The 23,374-nt window shown below is 50.4% G+C and overlaps 1 protein-coding gene and 1 pseudogene across 1 annotated transcript in view; one reads left to right on the forward strand and one right to left on the reverse strand.

The window, feature by feature from the left end:
• The first annotated feature begins 589 nt into the window (after nt 1-589).
• On the forward strand, nt 590-22,620 carry LOC142260619 (lanosterol synthase-like; annotated as a pseudogene).
• LOC142260615 (uncharacterized) overlaps nt 22,511-23,374 on the reverse strand; it is an 89,628-nt gene continuing 88,764 nt past the window's right edge. The window contains 1 exon segment of the mRNA XM_075332008.1: nt 22,511-22,634. The gene's annotated coding sequence lies outside the window, so the exon portion shown is untranslated.

A 23,374-nucleotide genomic window follows, 5' to 3' on the forward strand; every position in this document is an offset into this window, starting at 1 on the left:
TCGCTTTATCTACTGTATGCTAGTGTATACAGGGACGGTTAGGCAGGGATTAGCAATATACACCCAGAACTGCTCATGGTCTTGGATGCATATTGCACCTGGCAGGTTTAGTGAGCAGTAAGTAGAGTTTGAGCTGCAGGTGACATAATGGGGGTTTTTATTTGTGTCACAACAAAATTGAATGGGAGGGTCGTGAGAAATATTACAGAAAACCAGTTTCCTTTTATTTGTCAATATAAGGACTGGAGCTTATTCTCCGCTCCTCCGCCTCCCGGCAGCGCTGACCTCACACTGAAGCGACAGCTGCAGAGACTCGGGGACAGCACTTGACGGAACACGCTATTCTGTATTTGTCACCACCCATTGGCTGATAGCTGATGGCCCCGCCTACATGTATACAGCTATCAGCGCTGTGATTGGCTCCTGCTGTCTCTGCTCATGTCAGGATAGCGTGATGTAGGATCTGGCGGCGCGGTGTTGTCTGGGAAATGTAGTCCTTTACCGTATCTCGGGCTTTGGATTGAGAGGTTTTAAGAACTACAAGTCCTAGAATCCTCTGGGTCTTAATGCGTTACCACTTTGGGTTTTAAGGGATGGAGCGGTAGACAGTAACCAGGTGCAGAACAGAGAAATGAGCGAGGGGACGTGAGTATTAGGGAACTGTCCCTGCAATCACCGGAGAAGCAGCCTGGTGACGATCCAACATAACCTTGCGTAATGTCAGGTTTAGGTTCTTCATAGCCCTGAGCTGGTTTTATTGTATTCTAGTCAAATCTTCTGAGTATAAAGGGGAATTGCTATTTATGCAGTTGTCCAGTATTTCTGACACTATTATTTGCGGTTATTCTTAAAAGACTATCCCAATCTCCAAGATCTTATACCAATATGTTGTAGGTGTAATAATAATAATAATAATAATAATAATAATAGCAAATATCTCCAATTAGAAATGCAATATAGTTCTCCTGATATAGCCATGTCACTTACCTCATTTGCAGGGCATTGCAGCTTAGGTATCCATGGTTACGAAGACTCATATAGTGATAGTATGTTGCAAGTGGTCATAACTATGGATACCTAAGCTGCAATGCCCTGCACATGAGGTAAGAGACATAGATAATCAGGAGAACTATACTACATTTCTAATTGGAGGTATTTGCTAATATTGTTATTATTACATCTACTACATATTAGGGCAGGATCTTGGAGATGGGAATACCCCTTTAATGGTAATAATTAAAATTAAACTTAGAAAGTCATTTTGCAATTTTTTTTCCCCCAGGTGTCTGCGCAGAAGGGGGGGTCCTTACAAGAGCGATCCAGCCACAGACCTCACCCGCTGGCGCCTGTCCTGTACGGAGGGCAGACAGTGTTAGCGCTATGTGGAGGGAGACGACCGTCCACAATCCGCCCTGGAGGTGCACTCGCTGGGGCTGGACACGGTACCTAACACTTATTCACATGCAGCCTGTATTATTTTTCTAAGGAGTTTAGATAAGAAAAGATCCAGTATTGAAAACCTTATAAATAATGATACTTTTGTATAAGAAAGTGAAACACTCCCTTTAACTGCAGGAGAGCAGCACTAGGGGTTCTCCACATTTGAGGACACGTTTTTAATTTTATTTTTTGTGTACTTACATTTAGGACTAAAAATCATTTTTGCAATTGGAGTACATAATAAATCTGCATGATTTCTCTTTTTACCCGGAACCTTAAACTTTGTTGTGGTTTGTGGTCATAAATCATTAAAATATAAGCAAAGAAGTAAAATCCATAAAGTGGACATATATTAGAAAAAAAATCTTACATAAAAAAATCACCAGATTTCAATATCAAAGGGAAGTCTTCCTAAAGTCTATGATGCCTAATGCAGACACAATGGAGCAAATATAGAAAGGCAAAATTGCATGAAATTAGGTTTTTCAGTGCTACGCGCAGAAAATCGCAGAAAATTAAAAAAATAAATCTCAAGGAATTTACCTTTCAAATTGTTCAATATATAGTATGATGTAAAACAAAAACTGTGCCCAGCCTTCATCCAATAACATAACCTTTGCATTGCTGGCTTAAAAATGAGTTAATAGCAATGTGTGACGCCGCAGGAGCGACGAACAACCAGCGGCATGCACAAACAACAATATTATGAAAACAAGCGATGTGTCAACGATCAACGATTTTTGACGTTTTTGCGATCATTGATTGTTGCTCCTTGGTGTCACACGCTGCGATGTCGCTATCGGCGCCGGCTGTGCGTCACTAAAGACATGACCGCGACGATATATCGGTAGCGATGTCGCAGCATGTAAAGCACCCTTAATGCTGTATTCACACATCCGTTATCCCTCGGACAGTGCACTGACCCGTAGCGTTTTATTGATCCATATACGTCGGTATAAGCTGACCATCAATAACGCGACTTTTACTTTCTCGTGCAGAGTGAATTTTTAAAAGACTTACCCAAGGCGAATACGGCCCAGGATGGAGCAGAAAATGGACTAACATTTTATTCTGCCTTACAAGCGGAGGATGGCCATTGGGCTGGGGATTATGGCGGCCCACTGTTCTTGATGCCAGGTGAGACTTGTCAGTGATACATGACCACCATCACTACATCTGACTCCCGTCTACTTTACTTGCTGTAAATCTGTGATACTCTTTAGGTCTGCTGATTGTATGCCACGTGACACAGACGCCCCTCCCTGACGCTACCAAGAAGGAGATGGTGCGGTACCTGCGATCTGTGCAGCTGCCTGATGGCGGATGGGGCCTGTGAGTATATGACTGACTGCACATACATAAGAGTGTGTGGACGTGCTGCGCACATTCAAGTCTTTGTACTCAGGATATGGCTGTGTAGCACCCAGGGATATGGGGTACTTGGTTCCGGGCGATGTCTCTCTTGGGGGATGTCACTGTGGTGGCTGTTGCCCGCTTCCGTGCCCTTTTTGTAATGGGATATATTTACAAGGGATTAAATTAGTGTTCACACGTGACCCCACTTGCGGTGTTGTGGCTATATAGATGGAGCCGCCGCTGCAGAATGTCACTACTGGGGCTGGTGTTATTTGCAGCTTGGATAGTAGACCCTCCGCAAGCAGGATCGGGCCCCAGAGGATGGGTGATGTGATAGGTGTTAGAAAAAGGGAGTCCACACTAAGGTTTAGTGCAACTGGTTTTTGTCCTTTGACAATACAGACAATCTGTGGTGGCCCTTGACAAAGGGACACGAAACGCACGTCGGGCCTAGACCGTGGACATTTTTTGATTGCGGCATTCTGTGCCTTGTATGTACTGATGCACCCTGCATATTATATTAGTGTTACTTTTACCTTTGATCCTTTGAGATATTGACTTATATATGGGTCTGATAGATCCTCGCAGGAACTCATGGTTGATATTTTATATATGGTAGCATTCTGATTTTTGAACATAGCCAGAGTGGGGGTATATCCGATAACGTTACCCGCTTGGGATGTATATTGTGTCCCACTCTGACTGTTTTCAATTCATATACTGATGTCCCGATACCCACCCCTGTGGAGTTTTCCATCTCTTCTTGTAATTGTCTCCCATGCCCCACTGTGACCCAAAGTTTGTGTCACAGATTTGGTGTATACCATTTTTTTAATAGTTTGTATTTTGTACATCCTTAATAAAATTGTGTTTGACAATATTTACTCTTTCATGTGTTTTTGGACACATAGTTTTTTGGTTTCACTCACGGCAGGTTGGTAATAACTGGTTGCCCGAGGCCGGCTGGTTTCGCCTCCCTTCGTTCCAGTGCCAGTTTGGTGATTTGGTACCTTCTTCCCCTGCACCTGTCTCTGGTAAATGGGTCCCCGTGGCGTAGAGGAACTGGGGGGTTCCCGTTCGGTGGTTTGTCCATTTCTGTCCGCCTGACGGTAGCATGAACCCTGTGGGGATGTAGTCTCTGGTCCTGTCTCCGGCTCTCCCTTTGCTACTGAGTCTTTGGATTCGTAGGGTTAGCCAGGTCCTTCATGGTCCCCTCGCTGTGCAGGTGTTAACAGGCCAGCTTCGAGCTCTTTCCTGTCCTAGGGTCCTGTACCCCGTCAGTGCGTAGTTCCTGGGAGTACTCCACCGTACTCCATCGGCAACCACCTCTTCTGGGTACCAGGTCACCGTTAATCCGCGTCAGACCGTCACTTCACTTCCACCTTCACACACCACAGTGACCCGACTACAGACTCTCTCTGAGTGCACTGTCTCACTGCAGTTTCTCTTCTGACTACTGTCTTCCTGTCTGCTCTGTCCTCAGTCTGCCCCTCCCACCTGGTCAACTAGTGGACTGGCGTGGCTCCACCTATAGGTGGCCATCCGTTGACAAAAAACACTCAGATCAAAAATACAGACTTCTGGATGAGCTCTGTGTGTATGATTGCACGTGAAATACCCTACAGCGGGCTTTACACACTACGATATCGTTAATGAATTATCGTCGGGGTCACAGTGTTTGTGACGCACATCCGGCGTCATTAACGAGATCGTAGCGTGTAACACTTATGTGCGACCTAAAACGATCGCAAAAGCGGCAAAAATCGTTTGCTGCGGAGAGGTCGTCCTAAAACAAAAAATCATTTACCTCTCATTAGCGATGTTGGTCCTCGTTCCTGCGGCAGCACACATCGCTGTGTGTGACACCGCAGGAGCGAGGAACATCTCCTTACCTGCCTCCACCAGCAATGCAGAAGGAAGGAGGTGGGCAGGATGTTTACGTCCCGCTCATCTCCGCCCCTCCGCTTCTATTGGACGCCTGCCGTGTGATGTCTCTGTGACGCCGCACGACTCGCTCCCTTAGGAAGGAGGCGGGTCGCCAGCCAGAGCGATGTCGCAGGGCAGGTATGACGGGGTTAAGCGAGGTTGTGCGCGACGGGCAGCGATTTGCCCGTGTCGCACAACCGACGGGGGCGGGTACAATCGCTTGCGATCTCGCTAGCGAGATCGCAGCATGTAAAGCCCGCTTATAGGTTTATCTCGGAGTATGAGAGCACAAGCCAAAGGTCAGTTGATAAGTATGAAATGTATTTTTTCTGTTGACTTTGTAGTTACAATGAATTTATTAACCCCTGAAAGGGAACCTGTCACCAGATTTGTCCCCTATAAGCTGCGGCCACCACCACTGAGCTCTTATATACAGCATTCCAGAATACTGTATATAAGAGCCCAGGCCACTCTGTAAAATGTAAAAAAGACCTTTATTATAATCACCTGCGGGGAGATTGGGTCCAATGGGAGTCACTGGTCTCGGGTCCAGTGCTTCCTCTATCCTGTGCAGTCGTCGTCCTTCTTCCTAGCTCCATGTGGATGACACCGATGGATGTCGCTCGTAGAACGTAAAAAACACTTTTATAGTACTCACCTGCAGGGCAGTTCGGTCCAGTAGGTGTCGCTGCTCTCCGATCCGGCTCCTACTCTTTGCAGTGATCTCCGTCCTCCTTCTACCCAGCCCAGTATGGATGACGCATCTACGTCATCCACACAGGCCAACACTGCAGTTCAGCGCAGGCACCCTTTGATCTGCCCTACTGAGGGCAGATCACAGTACTGGAAAGCGCAGGAGCGAGAAAAGGTTACAGACTGCCCGTGCATGCGCACTACAATACTTTGATCTGCTTTGCGCAGGGCAAATCAAAGTGCGCATGCGCAGGACCACAATGCGAGGGACGAGTTAATATTTTGACTAACATCATTGACTTAACCATATGACTGAAAAGTGGGAGAAAAAAACCCTCAATGTAGTGAAATGGCGGGTGGAAAAAAAGCCATTACTTTTTGGGCTTTTCTTTTTACTGCATTCAGTGTGCAGTATAAACCTACAGCATGATTCTTCCGAGTTGTTTTTATTTTTGTTTGTTTGGATCAAAAGAAAAATCATAATTTGTTTTAAATATTCATATATTTGGTTTGCGTTGCTATCCTCTAACACCCATAACTTTATTTCTTCATCGTTCCTTATGGGAGACCCAAACCATGGGGTGTATAGCTTATGCCTCCGGAGGACACACAAAGTACTACACTAAAAAGTGTAGCTCCTCCCTCCGAGCCTATACACCCCCTGGATGACAGAATCCAACCAGTTTAATGCTTTGTGTGCAGGAGGTCACACACACACACACACATCCTCTTTTGATTTTTGATTTTTATTTAAAGATTTGGAAGAAAAGCGGGTCCACCGGACTCCCGGCATGTCCCTTCTCACCCCACTGTGTCGGCGGTGCTGTTAAGGTTGACCTTAAGGCTGGAGCCTTCCATGCCGCGCTCCTTCACCATCCCTACGGGCTCTGGCTTGAAGTGGGAGCCTTCACGGTTCTCACTGCTCTGCAGGAGACCGGTCTCCATCCACAGCCCTTTTCAGGCCCCTGCTGGACGGAGCGCTCACCCCCCCCCAGGGACCTGGCCCTGCGTCTCAAAAGCTAAGTATTGAGACGGTATTCAGGGGTCCCTTCTGCATTTTATTGTGGGGAGAGTGTGTTATTTGGGCAATGCTGCTTCATAAGTCCCTTTACTGTGATTTCCGGCCGGTTCTCTGTTTTTTTCCTGAGAACCGCGCCGAGGGTGCCTGATCGTCGGCCGCATGGATAAATTTAGGCCCCGGCTTCGGCCTAGTTTCGTTTCTCTGCCCCTGCATGTCAGTCATGCAGGGGGGCAGTGCAGCGCCGCCCACCGGCCGTTCAGCACAGGGGAGGACACTCCTCTCTGAGGAGATGATTCCCTCCCCTGTATTTCTCCTTAGCCCTCCGGTTCCCGCTCTTGGATTAACCCCCACCCCCCCTCCTCACTCCAGCACCATTTTCTCAGCGTTTTTACACTGGTCGGCGCTGGCTGCTGCAGCACTGCAGAAGGAGTGAATTATCTGTCTGGGGATCCAAGCTGGGAATCCGGAGGGCACACAAAACGGTCTGGTAAGCCACAACCTCTGGTTGTGGACTTTTTATGCACTCTCTGGTGGCTTTCTGAAGGAGTGAATTCTCTACTACAGAACATCCTCCTCAGCAGCATGTCTCACACCAGGAGCAAGGCTGCAAGGCTGCACTCTATATGCATTGCATGTAAGCTCATACTGCCCGAACCGAGCACAGACCCACACTGTGATGCCTGCTCTAATGTGGTGGTGCCTCAGCCTGGAGTCTCCCCAGGGGTCCCTCCGGCTGCTCCAGCCCCGGTGGCTGAACCCCCGGCTTGGGTAGCATCTTTTTTTAAGGCTATTTCCCAGTCCTTTGCCGACTCCATGGGACAGTTGTCCCGGACGCTGCTGAGCATGCATCAGCCCCCTTCTCAGGGTGCCTCTGCTGCTCCGACTCGCTCTACAGAGCTCACAGAGTCTGTTTCCTCTGATCCCAGACCCCATCCTCCTAAACGGAGACGCAGGGACTCTTCTCCTTCCTCGTCCCACGGCTCTGATTCACGGGCCGAATGGCAAGGCGAGGAGGATGCCCTTACTGTGGGCTCAGACGCTACGTCTATGTACCCCATTGATACCGAAGGTGATGCAGATGTTAGCGATTTGATTGCGTCCATTAACTCCGTACTGGACCTTAATCCACCAGTGTCTGATGAACAAGCTTCTTTGGTAGAAAAACACCAGTTTACCTCACCTAAGAGAGCAAGGAGTACGTTTTTTAACCACTCCAGTTTTCAGGCCACTGTGACCAAACCCAGGGCCTGTCCTGACAAACGCTTTCCTAAGCGTAGTTCTGATGACCGTTTTCCTTTTCCACCAGAGGTGGTCAAGGAATGGGCTCAGTCACCAAAGGTAGATCCTCCGGTGTCTAGAATCTCAGCCCGGACAGTTGTGTCTGTGGCGGATGGCACCTCTCTTAAGGACTCCACTGACCGCCAGGTTGACCTTCTGGCCAAATCTGTATATGAAGCGGCAGGGGCCTCTTTATCCCCGTCTTTTGCAGCAGTGTGGGCCCTTCAGGCCATCTCTGCTTCCCTGGCGGAGATGCACTCCCTTACCAGGGACTCTATGCCCGAAATGGTGGCCTTAACTTCCCAAGCCTCGGCTTTTTCGTCCTATGCCATGTCTGCCATTTTGAAGGCGTCTCACCGCACAGCGGTAGCCTCCGCTAATTCCCTCGCGATCCGCAGGATCTTGTGGCTTCGTGAGTGGAAAGCAGACGCTGCTTCCAAGAAGTTTCTAGCCGGGCTCCCTTTTTCTGGGACCCGACTGTTCGGTGAACAACTGGATGAAATCATTAAGGAAGCTACTGGCGGGAAGAGTACTTCCTTGCCACAAACTAAGGCCAGGAAACCTGTCCAGGGCAGGAACCAGTCGAGGTTTCGGTCCTTTCGTTCCTCAAACTGGTCCTCCTCTAAGCCCTCAGCCTCGTCCACTAACTCGGCTAAGGATCGAAAACCCAACTGGCGCTCGAAGCCTCGTCCCCAGAAGAACGGAGGAGCCGCTGCCACCAAGGCAGCCTCCTCTTGACTATCGGGCCGCGCCGTACCTGGACGACCTTCTAGTCAAGGCGTCCTCGAGTGCAGAATGTCAGCGGAGTGTCTCGCTCACTCTTGCCACGCTTGTCCAGTTCGGGTGGCTTGTCAATCTGCCAAAGTCCACTCTGGTCCCGACCCAGAAACTCACGTACCTTGGGATGCAATTCGAGACTCTGCCGGCACTTGTCAAGCTGCCCTTAGTCAAACAGCAGTCCCTTCGGGGGGCGGTGCGCTCTCTCCTGAGGCCCTGCCGTTATTCCCTCAGGCGCCTGATGCAGGTGCTGGGTCAAATGGTAGCCTCCATGGAGGCGGTTCCCTTTGCCCAGTTCCATCTGCGTCCCCTGCAGCTTGACATTCTCCTCTGTTGGGACAAGCGGACCGCTTCCTTGCACACGCTAGTGGCTCTGTCGCCTCAGACCAGGAGCTCTCTTCAGTGGTGGCTTCGGCCCCTCTCTCTGTCTCAGGGACGCTCCTTCCTGACCCCGTCCTGGGTGATCCTCACCACGGATGCCAGTCTGTCCGGCTGGGGAGCAGTCTTTCTCCACCACCGAGCACAGGGCACTTGGACTCCGTCCGAATCAGCCCTCTCGATCAATGTGCTGGAGATCAGAGCTGTGCTCTTAGCTCTCGAAGCCTTTCACCACCTGTTGGCGGGCAAGCACATTCGAGTCCAGTCAGACAACGCGACAGCGGTTGCCTACATCAATCACCAGGGCGGGACTCGCAGCCGCCTGGCAATGTTGGAGGTCCAACGTATCCTTCAGTGGACGGAGGACTCCAAGTCCACCATATCCGCAGTTCACATCCCAGGCGTAGAAAACTGGGAGGCAGATTATCTCAGCCGTCAAACCGTGGATAGCGGCGAGTGGGCCCTGCATCCGACGGTGTTCCGGTCAATCTGCCGCAAGTGGGGCACTCCGGAAGTCGATCTCATGGCATCCCGGCACAACAACAAGGTCCCGGTTTACGTGGCTCGTTCCCACGATCCTCAGGCCTTGGCAGCGGACGCGCTGGTTCAGGATTGGTCCCAGTTCCGTCTAGCCTACGTGTTTCCTCCCCTAGCTCTCTTGCCCAGAGTACTGCGCAAGATCAGGATGGAGGGCCGTCGGGTCATAATCATTGCTCCAGACTGGCCCAGACGAGCTTGGTACCCAGACCTGCTCCGTCTGTCCGTGGAACTGCCGTGGCGTCTCCCAGACCGCCCAGACCTTCTCTCACAAGGTCCGTTTTTCCGCCAGAATTCTGCGGCCCTCAGATTGACGGCGTGGCTCTTGAGTCCTGGATCCTGACGGCTTCAGGCATTCCTTCCGAGGTCATCTCTACTATGACTCAGGCTAGCAAGTCGTCCTCGGCCAGGATTTACCACAGGACTTGGAGAATTTTCCTGTCCTGGTGTCGTTCATCCGGCCATGCTCCTTGGCCTTTTTCCTTGCCGACCATCCTGTCCTCTCTGCAGTCTGGTCTGCAGCTAGGACTATCTCTCAATTCCCTCAAGGGACAGGTCTCGGCTCTTTCAGTGTTGTTCCAGCGGCGTATCGCTTGGCTGGCTCAGGTGCGCACCTTCATGCAGGGCGCATCTCACATCATTCCTCCTTATCGGAGGCCCTTGGATCCCTGGGACCTTAATCTGGTCCTCACGGCCTTACAGAAACCCCCCTTTGAGCCTCTTAGGGAGGTTCCCTTGTTTCGACTTTCCCAGAAAGTGGTTTTTCTGGTGGCCATAACCTCTCTCAGGAGAGTCTCTGATTTGGCTGCGCTCTCTTCGGAGTCACCCTTTTTGGTTTTTCACCAAGACAAGGTGGTTCTCCGTCCGACGCCGGATTTTCTCCCTAAGGTGGTGTCTCCTTTCCACCTTAACCAGGACATTTCATTGCCTTCCCTTTGTCCGGCCCCTGTGCATCGCTTCGAGAAAGCGTTACATACTTTAGATTTGGTGCGGGCGCTCCGGATCTATGTGTCACGCACCGCTGCTCTTAGGCGGTGCACCTCTCTTTTTGTCCTGACCGCAGGTCAGCGCAAGGGGCTCTCGGCTTCCAAACCGACCCTAGCTCGTTGGATTAGGTCGGCCATATCCGATGCCTACCAATGTGCTCAGGTGCCTCCCCCGCCGGGGATTAAAGCGCACTCGACCAGAGCTGTCGGTGCCTCTTGGGCTTTCAGGCACCAGGCTACGGCTCAGCAGGTCTGTCAGGCTGCCACTTGGTCCAGTCTGCATACCTTTTCAAAGCACTACCAAGTGCATGCTCATGCTTCGGCAGATGCGAGCTTGGGAAGATGCATCCTTCAGGCGGCTGTCGCCCATTTGTGAAGTTAGGTTTTACCTACTTCTCAGTTATCTGTTTATTCCCACCCATGGACTGCTTTGAGACGTCCCATGGTTTGGGTCTCCCATAAGGAACGATGAAGAAAAAGAGAATTTTGTTTACTTACTGTAAATTCTTTTTCTTATAGTTCCGTATTGGGAGACCAAGCACCCTCCCTGTTGCCTGTTGGCAGTTTCTTGTTCCGCGTGTTATCACCGGCTGTTATTGTAGACAGAGGCTCCGGTTGTTCCGGTTCTTGCTCTGTTTTTACTTGTGGGTGGCTATTCTCCTTCAGCTTTTGCACTAAACTGGTTAGATCTCGTCCTCCAGAGGGTGTATAAGCTCAGAGGGAGGAGCTACACTTTTGAGTGTAGTACTTTGTGTGTCCTCCGGAGGCAGAAGCTATACACCCAATGTCTGGGTCTCCCAATACGGAACTATAAGAAAAAGAATTTACGGTAAGTAAACAAAATTCTCTTTTTCTGTTGAAAAAAAAGGTGATGGACACATTGATAAGTAACATAAAGTGCAGACTCTGGGTGTGCACTGCACTGGTGGTGAAGGGATTTATCTAAATACTTATCGACTATAACATTATTACCACTCTGCTAATATAATGTAGATCCCCTGACTCCTGCTTACCGGGCGACCTTCTTTACACTACTTTTTGTGGTTAGTAAACACTTTATTCAGGGAACACCCCACCTTTTACCCAGTCATATCACATTCACAATTTTGCTCTTATCAAAATTGCTCAGATCCCTATCCCTGGCCATTATTACTACTTCCAACACATCAGTGTCATGTCTGTGTCCTGCTTTGGGGAGACCTCTGGCTAATCAGGGACTAGAAGGTCACAACACCTTATGCGCAGGTCTACAACTTTTATTTGAGTGAATATACCGTACTTTCTTTTAGTGCTGGAGGGATTAAGGGTTCTATCCTATCTGGCTGTCCTTTGTAGCCTTAATCTCTGGTGCAGCTCTTTTGTGACCACTCCCATTCGCTATAAAAATTCACATGTCTTACCCTCTAATGCTGGTGATAGATTCTGATTCTATATTGACCACTTTGGATGGAGCCTGTCTCTGGAAGAAACAGAGGAGTCATGACTATTGCAGCTGTAGTGTTAGCTGCATTGGAGGAGCTTGGAGTGTTTTCATTTTGTGTCTATTGTCTTTCTGTCTATTCCTTGTGTTGTATTATTGCAGTGTTGAGACTAGTGTTCTTGCCGGCCTTCTCACTAGCCAGGGTGAGTTCAGGGCAAGCGAGTGACTAGGCATGTAACGGCGACAAGGGGAAGGACCCGTGTAGGGACGTTAGGGAGCGTAGGGTACAAACTCAAGTGACTTGCAGTGTGTGGCTTCTATCCCTGTCACCAGGGCCTTCCTTCTATACTATTCCCGATGTTACCTTTGTGTTGCACAGCACGCTGTGCATCTGTACACTGTTGTGACATTCAGTTTTAAAAGCACACTGTCCATGTGCCAGGTAACATCTACCCCGCTTACCAGGTGCCATGTTATTGAAATATTAAGTGTTATTCACTTTAACTTTAATTTTAAAAGTGATGTGTGTATTGTCTATGCTTTGGAATCTAACAATTAAGAAGTGGTTGTTCCAAATAGTGAATAGCCCCTTTAAGGAGTCCTTTCACATTTGAATTTGGTCGTTAATTATTTGTTTATTTTTTTTTTACGAAATCACAAAATAAAATTTGTACTGATTCTATATCTATGTTCCCCATAATAAATAACTATCTTATACATAGGCATATTGAAGATAAGAGCACTGTGTTTGGCACGGCGCTCAGTTACACCTCTTTGCGACTTCTCGGAGTGTCACAGGATGACCCAGATATGACCCGCGCCCGCAACAATCTTCATAGTAAGGGTAAGTTCACATCAGCTTTTAGCATCAATCCAGCGCATCTCACAACTGACAATCGTTTGCAGATAATATGTCAGTATATTTTTTCCATGCTTGATCCGATGTATCTGTCACGGCCGGGCGGTCGGGCAGACCCAGGAGGTGGATCCACTGGACCGAACTCTAAGATGGTAGTAGGGAGTCCGGCAGCTGAAGCACTGATGGGCAGCAGAACAGTCCGTGCAAGTGAAGGCAGCGGAGGAGTCCCTGGGACCACGGAGTCACAGATGGTGGTCCTGGTGACGTAGCTCAGGTTCGGAAGCCGAGATGATATCAGGCGGGGTCCGGAACCTCTGGAGCGAGATGACGGGTCACCGCAGGGATCCGAGATGGTGCGGACTGTCAGATGGCAGACGGACAGCGTGCGGGGTTCAGGATACGGCAGACTGGATGGCGAGGCAGGCACGGCTCTACAAAGAGAGATAGGTGAGTACAGAGACATAAACACCAGGAGACCTGACTCCTAGCTCAGGGAACACGAAGATCAGGCCCCGCCCCCTTGGACAATGACCCCCTTTATACCCTGTACCTGTTCAACCTCATTTCCTGTTAATGGACGCTGGCCCTTTAAGAAAGGGTCAGTGACCGCGCGCGCGCCCTAATGCGCATGCGCGCCGCCCGGGTGCCAGAAGCCAGGGAAGGAGGCTGAGAGGAGGACGCAGGGGAGCCGGCCAGGTCCTGGGAAGCCGTCGGGCGCCGGGATCGGGGACCAGGGGGCCTGGGACGGACGGGATCCGGAGGCTGGAGAGCGGGGAGCGTGGCAGGTGAGCCGGGGAGCGGGGGTGAGGACCCGGGGAGCGTGACAGTACCCCCCCCCCCCACGCCCCCCACCCCGCAACCGGGACATGAAGGCACGGATAAGAGGAGTGCCCACGTTCTCCCTGGGCTCCCAGGATCTATCCTCAGGACCATACCCTTCCCAGTCCACCAGGAAGAACTGCTGACCTCGTACGGTCTTCATGGCCACGATATCCCTTACCGCATAGACGTCGTCCTCGGCAATAGGTGGAGGAGCCGGACTGGCAGCAGCGGAGAAGGGACCAAGGACAACCGGCTTGAGCAGGGAGACGTGGAATGAGTTGGGTATCCTCATCGTGGCCGGGAGCTGTAGCTTGTAGGAGACCTCATTGATCTTGTTGAGGACTTTAAACGGCCCAATGTAGCGAGGACCCAGCTTGTACGATGGTATCTTCAGGCGGACGTACTGGGAAGCAAGCCAGACGAGGTCTCCAGGAGAGAAACACGGAGGGTCCAGACGTTTCTTGTCTGCGTGTCTTTTCATCCGCAGGGAAGCGCGCCCAAGGGACGCTTTGACAGAGTCCCAAATGTTTGCAAAGTCACGGGCTACTGTATCTGCAGCAGGGACATCCGAAGAGGGGGATACAGGCAATGGGATGGAAGGCTGAAGTCCGTATACAACATGGAAGGGAGAGCTGGAGGACGACTCACTGATGTGGTGGTTGTGAGAGAATTCAGCCCAAGGTAGAAGAGCGGACCAGTCGTCGTGATGGGCGTTAACATAGTGACGTAAGAAAGAGGTCAAGATTTGATTGACCCTCTCTACCTGGCCATTAGACTGAGGATGGTATGCAGATGAAAAGTCCAGAGTCACTCCCAGATGTTTACAGAGAGCCCTCCAGAAGCGGGAGGTGAACTGAGTTCCTCTGTCTGATACGATGTGTAAAGGAAAGCCATGCAAGCGGAAGATGTGTTGAATATAGGCGTCCGCGAGTTCTTGAGCAGAGGGCAGTCCAGCCATAGGAATGAAATGGGCCATTTTAGAGAACCGGTCCACCACGACCCATATGACTGTGTGTCCGGATGACAATGGCAAGTCCGTAATAAAGTCCATTGCTATGTGTTGCCACGGAACTGAGGGTATCGGTAGAGGCAGAAGACGGCCATAGGGCAGGTGTTTGGGCGTCTTGTTCCTGGCACAAGAGGAGCAGGCAGAGACAAAGGCGGCGACGTCCGTGCGAAGGGATGGCCACCAGTAATGGCGTACAATCGCACCCCATGTTCTCTTCTGGCCTGCATGGCCGGCTGTTTTCGAGGCATGACCCCAGTGTAACACTTTTAGCCTGTCGGTCTCCGAGACATAGGTCTTCCCGGGTGGTATCTGGGCCAGAGTGACAGGAGCCACCGGAACAATCTTGCTAGGAGAGATAATAGGTTGAGTAGTCTCTTCCTCCTGCTCCATGGGCATGAAAGACCTGGACAAGGCATCAGCGCGTACATTCTTGTCCGCGGGTCGGAAGTGGAGCTGGAAGTCAAACCTGGCAAAGAATAAGGACCACCTGGCTTGCCGTGGGTTCAGGCGCTGAGCGGACCGCAGGTATTCCAGGTTCTTGTGGTCCGTGTAGATAATCACGGGGTACACTGCTCCTTCCAGGAGGTAGCGCCACTCCTCCAGAGCCAGTTTGACCGCCAATAATTCTCGGTCACCGATGGTGTAATTACGTTCAGGTGCTGAGAAGCTCTTAGAAAAGAAACCGCAAGTCACCATCTTCCCGGAGGAGGATTTTTGCATGAGCACTGCTCCGGCTCCTGAGGAGGAGGCATCCACCTCCAAGGTGAACTGGCGGTTTAGTTCCGGTCGGTGGAGTGCAGGAGAGGAGGCGAAAGCTCGCTTCAAAGAGCAAAACGCGGCGTCGGCCGCAGGTGACCAGTCCTTTGGATTAGCCTCCTTTTTGGTCAAAGCGGAGAGAGGAGCAGTCAGGGCGGAGAAGTGAGGGATAAACTGGCGGTAGTAGTTGGCGAATCCCAGGAACCGTTGGATCGCCTTCAGTCCAGAAGGGGGAGGCCAGTTGAGAATGGAGGAGACCTTCTTAGGATCCATCTGCAGCCCAGTACCCGAGATGATGTATCCCAGGAAAGGGAGAGAAGACTGCTCAAAGACGCACTTCTCATATTTGGCGTAGAGACGATTCTCTCTCAGTCTTTGTAGAACCAGCTTTACGTTCTCTCTGTGGGTCTGGAGGTCCGGAGAGAAGACAAGGATGTCATCCAGATAAACTACTACACAGAGGTAGAGGAGGTCCCGGAAAATGTCGTTCACCAGTTCTTGGAATACGGCAGGAGCGTTACACAGACCGAAGGGCATCACGCAGTATTCATAGTGCCCATCGCGGGTATTAAACGCGGTCTTCCATTCGTCCCCAGAGCGGATACGAACTAGGTTGTAGGCACCCCGAAGATCCAGTTTGGTGAACACACGGGCTCCTCTGAGCCGGTCGAACAATTCAGGGATGAGCGGTAGGGGGTACTTGTTCTTTATGGTGATCTGATTCAAGCCCCGGTAGTCAATACATGGGCGTAGGTCACCCTCTTTCTTCTTAACGAAGAAGAAGCCTGCTCCCGCAGGGGAGGAGGATCTCCGGATGAATCCCTTTGCCAGGCTCTCCGTGATGTAAGTGGACATGGCCCTGGTTTCGGCTGGAGACAACGGATATATCCGTCCTCGAGGTGGTGTTGTTCCTGGGAGCAGGTCGATGGCGCAATCGTAGGGACGGTGTGGCGGAAGCACCTCAGACTCCTTCTTGTCAAAAACGTCCGCGAAGGACCAATAGGCCGAGGGCAGTTCCGGTAGGTTCTCTGGAACCGGAGGACGTGGGATTGGTTGTAGGGACTTTAGACATCTCTCATGACAGGCAGAGCCCCAACGAGTGATCTCGCCAGTACCCCAGCTGACGGATGGTTCGTGTGTCCGCAACCAAGGAAGTCCCAGCAGGATTTGATGGGACATGTGTGGAAGGACGTAGAGGGCGATGTTCTCGGTGTGCAGAGCACCAATACGCAATTCCACCGGCTTGGTGATCCAGGAGATGGTATCAGAGAGGGGTCTCCCATCAACCGAGGCAATCGCTAGGGGCTTATCGAGTGGAGTAACAGGCAGTTGGTACTTGTCCACCGTGGCCTGCTGGATAAAATTGCCTGCTGCTCCGGAGTCGAGGTATGCCTCAGCCGTGAAGCGCGTCTCTCCCGTTGACACTTGTACCGTCCACATAACCGGGTCTGAGAGAGTCCCAGCACCTAGGGTGGCCTCTCCTACCAACCCTAGGCTTTGGAGTTTCCCGGCCTTTCCGGACAGGAGCGTAAGAGATGTGTGCCCTCTCCGCAGTAAAAGCAGAGGCCTTTGGCGAGCCGCTCTGCTCGACGTTGTTCAGACTGTCGTACTCGGTCAACCTGCATGGGCTCGTGTACAGGAATCCCAGCTGTTGATGACTGAGGCACAGAGGACTTCTGTGGAGGAGGGGAGTGCCGTACTGCACGTCTCTCACGATACTGCTCTTTGGAGCGCTCCTGAAAACGGATGTCCACTCGAGTGGCTAGGGCAATCAGGGCATCTAGGGTGGAGGGCACGTCACGACCCGCCAACTCATCTTTGATGCGACTCGAGAGTCCTTCCCAGAAGGCGGCTGTCAGGGCCTCATTATTCCACCCGAGTTCAGAAGCCAAAGTACGGAAACGGATGGCGTATTGGCCCACCGTCAGTGTTCCTTGACGTAGGCGGAGAAGGGATGAAGCGGACGCAGTGGCGCGTCCCGGCTCGTCAAAGGTGTTGCGAAAGGCCTGCAGGAACTCTTGGAGGTTCTTGGTCATGGGGTCCTCCTTCTCCCACAAGGGGTTCATCCACGCCAGCGCCTCGCCCTCCAGGTGAGACATTATAAAGGCGACCTTGGCTTGGTCAGAAGCGAACAGATGTGGCAGCTGCGTGAAATGAAGGGAACACTGGTTTATGAAGCCCCTGCAGGTCTTGGGATCTCCAGCATAACGAGGTGGTGACGCCAAACGGAGTCGGGAAGCATCTGAAGAGGCTGCCACTGGTGCGGGAGCCATGGGTTGCCTAGCGGGGGACCTGGGTGCCGCAGGCGTCATTGATGCTTGTAACGTGTACAGGCGGGTGTCCACGGAGGTCAGAAATTGCAACATGCGGGTCTGGACTTCATGCTGACGTTGGAGTTCCTCTTGCAGAGCCGATAGTGCTGCAGCGGGATCCATGGCCTGATCTTACTGTCACGGCCGGGCGGTCGGGCAGACCCAGGAGGTGGATCCACTGGACCGAACTCTAAGATGGTAGTAGGGAGTCCGGCAGCTGAAGCACTGATGGGCAGCAGAACAGTCCGTGCAAGTGAAGGCAGCGGAGGAGTCCCTGGGACCACGGAGTCACAGATGGTGGTCCTGGTGACGTAGCTCAGGTTCGGAAGCCGAGATGATATCAGGCGGGGTCCGGAACCTCTGGAGCGAGATGACGGGTCACCGCAGGGATCCGAGATGGTGCGGACTGTCAGATGGCAGACGGACAGCGTGCGGGGTTCAGGATACGGCAGACTGGATGGCGAGGCAGGCACGGCTCTACAAAGAGAGATAGGTGAGTACAGAGACATAAACACCAGGAGACCTGACTCCTAGCTCAGGGAACACGAAGATCAGGCCCCGCCCCCTTGGACAATGACCCCCTTTATACCCTGTACCTGTTCAACCTCATTTCCTGTTAATGGACGCTGGCCCTTTAAGAAATGGTCAGTGACCGCGCGCGCGCCCTAATGCGCATGCGCGCCGCCCGGGTGCCAGAAGCCAGGGAAGGAGGCTGAGAGGAGGACGCAGGGGAGCCGGCCAGGTCCTGGGAAGCCGTCGGGCGCCGGGATCGGGGACCAGGGGGCCTGGGACGGACGGGATCCGGAGGCTGGAGAGCGGGGAGCGTGGCAGGTGAGCCGGGGAGCGGGGGTGAGGACCCGGGGAGCGTGACAGTATCCAACTTTCGTTGCAGGAGGTGCCATTGGTATTCCTTCTTGGGGGAAATTTTGGCTATCTGTGCTGAATGTGTACAGTTGGGAGGGAATGAACACTCTATTCCCAGAGATGTGGTGAGTTTCTTTTTGGATTATTCAGACTTGATATGACTTTATTGGTGGCTGTGACCGTGAGATAATTATCTGTATCAATATTAGTAGCATTTACTAAAAATCAATTGTCTGTGGACCCAGTCCCCTGACACCGCGCTTAGAAACATTGGATTTCTACCTTCAAATGCTCTTTTTACTCCAGATACTCTCTTCTAAAAATGCTAGTTATTGTGGAAGTCAGGAACATCGCATCCTTCGTGGATAGTGAGCGTCTTTGAAGCCGGCTACACATACACCCGGCGTCAAAGAAGCTCAATGCTAATGGGTACAAAGCAGTGCGCATGCGCCCACTGGGGTGTGATACCATGCTGAGTCGGCCGACTAGCCAGGGAACTAACGTCCCTGCAACTAGTCACTGACCTTATTAGCATGTCATAAACGATCTTAAGAAATACTTTTTCTAAAGATGTGTTTATGTATGCTACCGTATTTTTCCTAAAATAAGACCTCCCCCAAAAATAAGCCCTAGCAGGGATTTTAAGCATTTTCATAGCAAGGCTTAAATATAAGCCCTCCCCCGAAAATAAGCCTTAGTCGCGGTTCAATAATGAAGTGTCAGTGCAGAAAGATACTACAGGACACTTCATTATAGAAAGCGGACACCCTGCAATTATACTGACCAGACGCTGAGCGGCAGAACCTGTAGTGATCGCACCCCCGCACACATCACACACACAATCACACACCATACACACAATCTCCCTTCAGATCGCTCACACACACTCACCACATCCAGCGATACCGATCCTGAGAAGCCGTACGGTGGAGCGCAAGGACCTGGGACACATGACTTACTCCCATCCCTTAGGCTGGGGTAGAGGCTAGAATGTACGGGCTTCTGAAAGGTATAACCTGACGGACACACTCTGTACCACTGGATGGAGTGTGTGTGTGTGTGTGTGTATGAGTGTTTGGGTTATGAGTATGTGTGTGTGTGTGTGTGTCCGTCCAGCAGCAGGAGGCAGCGTGCAGCATACTTGCTGGCAGCGGCTGCCGGAGATCACAGGGAAGATTTCGGAATTACTCAGCCTTCCAGGGTCTGGTAAGTATGAGTCTCCTGGGAAGTGGGGGGGGTCTGTTTTTTTGGAAACCGTGTTTCTCCAAAAATAAGACCGCCCCCAAAAATAAGCCCTAGCGCTTTTTGGGGGGCAAAAAAAAGTATAAGACAGTGTCTTACTTTTGGAAAAACATGGTACTACATGAAGGGACAGTTAGTGAGGGATTCTAGATAAGCACCAGAACTACTAGTGGTTCTGGGGGCACTGGAAATCTGACAGAGCCCTTTAAAGGGAACCACTCAGCAGATTTGTCCCCTAAAAGCTGCGGCCACCACCAATGAGCTCTTATATACAGAATTCTACAATATTGTATATAAAAGCCCAGACCAATCTGAATAACGTAAAAAACAGCTTTTATTGTACTCACCTGCAGGGTGGTCTGGTCGGATGGGCATTGCTGGCCTTGATCCAGTGTCTCCTGTCTTCTTGCGATCGCTGTCTTCCTTCTTGCTTAGTGTGGATGACGCGTCTGACATCATCCACAAAGAGTCCTCAATTGCTTTTCTGTGCACGCGCACTGCTCTCTGAGGGCAGATCAAAGTATAGTGGGCGCATGCGTGGGCGGTCTTAATATTTCCTTGCGCACTACAATACTTTGCTCTGCCTGCAGCAGGGCAGAGAGAATTGCGAAGGAGCACAATGGAGGACTCTTTGTGGATGATGTAGGATGTGTCATCCACACAAAGCAAGAAGGAGGACGGCGATCACAAGAAGAGAGGAGGCATTGGCTCAAGGTCAAAGCACACTACAATACTTTGCTCTGCCCTCAGCATGGTATAGAGAAGTGCGCCTGTGCAGGAACACAGTGGAGGACTCTGTGTGCATGATTTAGGATGCGTCATCCACATGGAGCAGATAAGGAGGAAGGTGATGGAGAGAGGAGGCAATAGACTAAGAGCAGCGACGCCCATCGGACCATACCGCCCCCCAGACGAGTGTAATAAAAGCTGGTTTTTTACTTTATGCAGTGCGGCCTGGGGTCTTATATACAGTATTCTGGAATACTGTATGTAAGGGCTCACTGTTCGTTGCTGAAGTTTATAGGGGACAAATCTAGTGACAGGTTCCCTTTAATCAGCACCGCTCTGCGTTACATATAGTCTCCGCATATCTTCAGGTATTTTTCTAATAATCTTGCTGGGAAAGTAATGTGAATTATCCTTTCCCACTCTTCTCTAAAGCGGGCTTTACACGCTACGATATTTCTAGCAATTGCTATCAATATCGTACGCAAAAGCACCCGCCCCCATCACACATGCGATATCGCGTGATCGCTGCCGCAGCGAACATTATCGCTACGGCATCGTCACACGCACTTACCTGGTCGGCGGCGGTGCTATGACTTCCGAACAATCCCTCCTTCAAGGGGGAGGTGCGTTCGGCGTCACGGCGACGTCACCGCGACGTCACTAAGCGGCCGGCCAATCAAAGCGGAGGGGCGGAGATGAGCGGGACGAACATCCCGCCCACCTCCTTCCTTCCTCATTGCTGGTGGACGCAGGTAAGAAGACGTTCCTCGCTCCTGCGGTGTCACACACAGCGATGTATGCTGCCGCAGGAACGAGGAACAACATCTACTAACAACCATTAACAATTTTTGGTTTTAGGACGACCCCTCCATGGTGAACGATTTTCACCACTTTGGAGGACGTTTAAGGTCGCTGGTAAGTGTCACACGCCGCGATACTGTTAATGACGCCGGATGTGCGGCACTAACGACGTGACCCTGACGATAAAACATTAACGATATCGTAGCGTGTAAAGCCCCCTTAACATCTAGTGTTGTCTTGTAGGCTTCTTCCCCAGTGGTTCCCTGCTCACCCCAGCACCATATGGTGTCACTGCCGTCAGGTTTACTTACCCATGAGTTACTGCTATGCTACACGTCTGAGTGCCCGTGAGGATAACTTGATCCGCAGCTTGAGACAAGTAAGGGGCAGAACACGTATTTTATCACTTGTATTTTATCAAGTGGGACATGTATTTACACATTTGCTTCTCATGCAGGAGCTGTACGTGCAGGAATATAGCAGTATAAATTGGCCGGCACAGAGGAACTGTGTTGCTGCTTGTGACCTGTATACACCGCACAGTATCTTACTGGACTTTGCCTATGGTAGGAGGCATTGATTATCGTCAGTGCAGCATTTGTACCTATACAATTATGCAGATTTTTATGTGTGTTGTTTCTCTTAGAATTCAAAATTTAAATAAATTAAATTTAATGAGATTTTCACTTTTTATGATTTTAAAGGGAATCTGTCAGCAGGTTTTTGCTCCCCCATCTGAGAGCAGCATAATGTAAAGACAAAGACCCTGATTCCAGCGATGTGTCACTTACTGAGCTGCTTGCTGTCATTTTGATAAAATCAATGCTTTCTCTGCTGCAGATCTAGCAGTTATACAGAGTTCAGGAATATGCTGGACTACCTGCAGCATGCCAAGTAGTCCTGTAATGATAACCTACTGATGATTAATCAGTGATTTAATCAAAACTACACTGAGCAGCTCAGTAATTGACACATCGCTGCAATCAGGATCTCTGCCCCTACATTAGATTAGGTGGCAAAAACCTGGTGACAGATTCCCTTTAACTTTTCAGTTGAAGTATTTTATTCCCATAAGTCATTTTGTACTTTTCTTCTCAGTCCTGTTGAATGCATACGAGGCGTACCACATTCCTGCTCTTCGCCGGCGTGCTGTGCATGAATTATATGACCATGTAACAGCAGATGACCGCTTTACCAAGTGTATCAGCATTGGTCCAGTAAGTCTCCTGGAAACATGAATTATTTATTGATTTTTTTTATTTTTTTTTTAAAGAAAAATTCTAATTTTGAAATAAATCTTCTTCTGTAACAGATCTCTAAAGTGATTAATATGATGGTCCGTTGGCATGTAGATGGACCAGAATCTCCATCATTCCGGGAACATGTAGATCGCATCCCTGATTACCTTTGGTAAGTAGTGATCACATCCTGTGCAGAAATACAGTTCGTAGGATTAGTTTTCTTATCTGATTTGTTGCAACTTAACTTTTAAAATGTACCACTAATGAGCCACTTAAAAAATCTGATGATATTCGTCCAAAGGTGTTAATTAAAGTTTATGTTCTAAAAAGAAAGTGGGCGATCAATGCTGTTTATTGGCTTCATTCCCTTACTATATGCCCATTCTATTCTTTCCAATATCGGGCATAGTACAAGGAGCTCTGTACTTTCTCCCTGCAAAAGAATGCTCCAAGAATTGATAAATATGAGAGATAGGTAGATTATAAATACTTGCCCAATATAATGAAGTAGAATATATTTACCCAAACATGGGATTACAAGCTTTTTCTATGTCTCTAGAAGAAGCCTGCGAGATAATAGAATCCTGTGATTACAGCAGCCTCTGCATTATGTCAGACGGCAGGAAGGAGAAGTGTAATGGAAGTCTATGTGCCCACGGGGACAGTGTACTACGGATATATCCGCAGGAGCTCCCAGAAATCCGCAGCACAACTTTTGTCTGTTTACATGCTGTGGATGTACAGCGGAACGTCCTGCGGATATGCTGCGGGCATTCTGCATTGAGGATACAGTACTATGGCTTTGGCACTGCATCCTCAATGCAGAACAAGTGCTGAGTGATCGGGGAGTTTATATTTACCTCCATCACGCAGCACTTCACTTTCCGGCATCTATCAGCGTCTGCACTGTGCAGGAGAAGGTGGGCG

Source organism: Anomaloglossus baeobatrachus, unplaced genomic scaffold (genome assembly GCF_048569485.1).
Source record: "Anomaloglossus baeobatrachus isolate aAnoBae1 unplaced genomic scaffold, aAnoBae1.hap1 Scaffold_139, whole genome shotgun sequence".
Lineage (NCBI taxonomy): Eukaryota > Metazoa > Chordata > Amphibia > Anura > Aromobatidae > Anomaloglossus > Anomaloglossus baeobatrachus.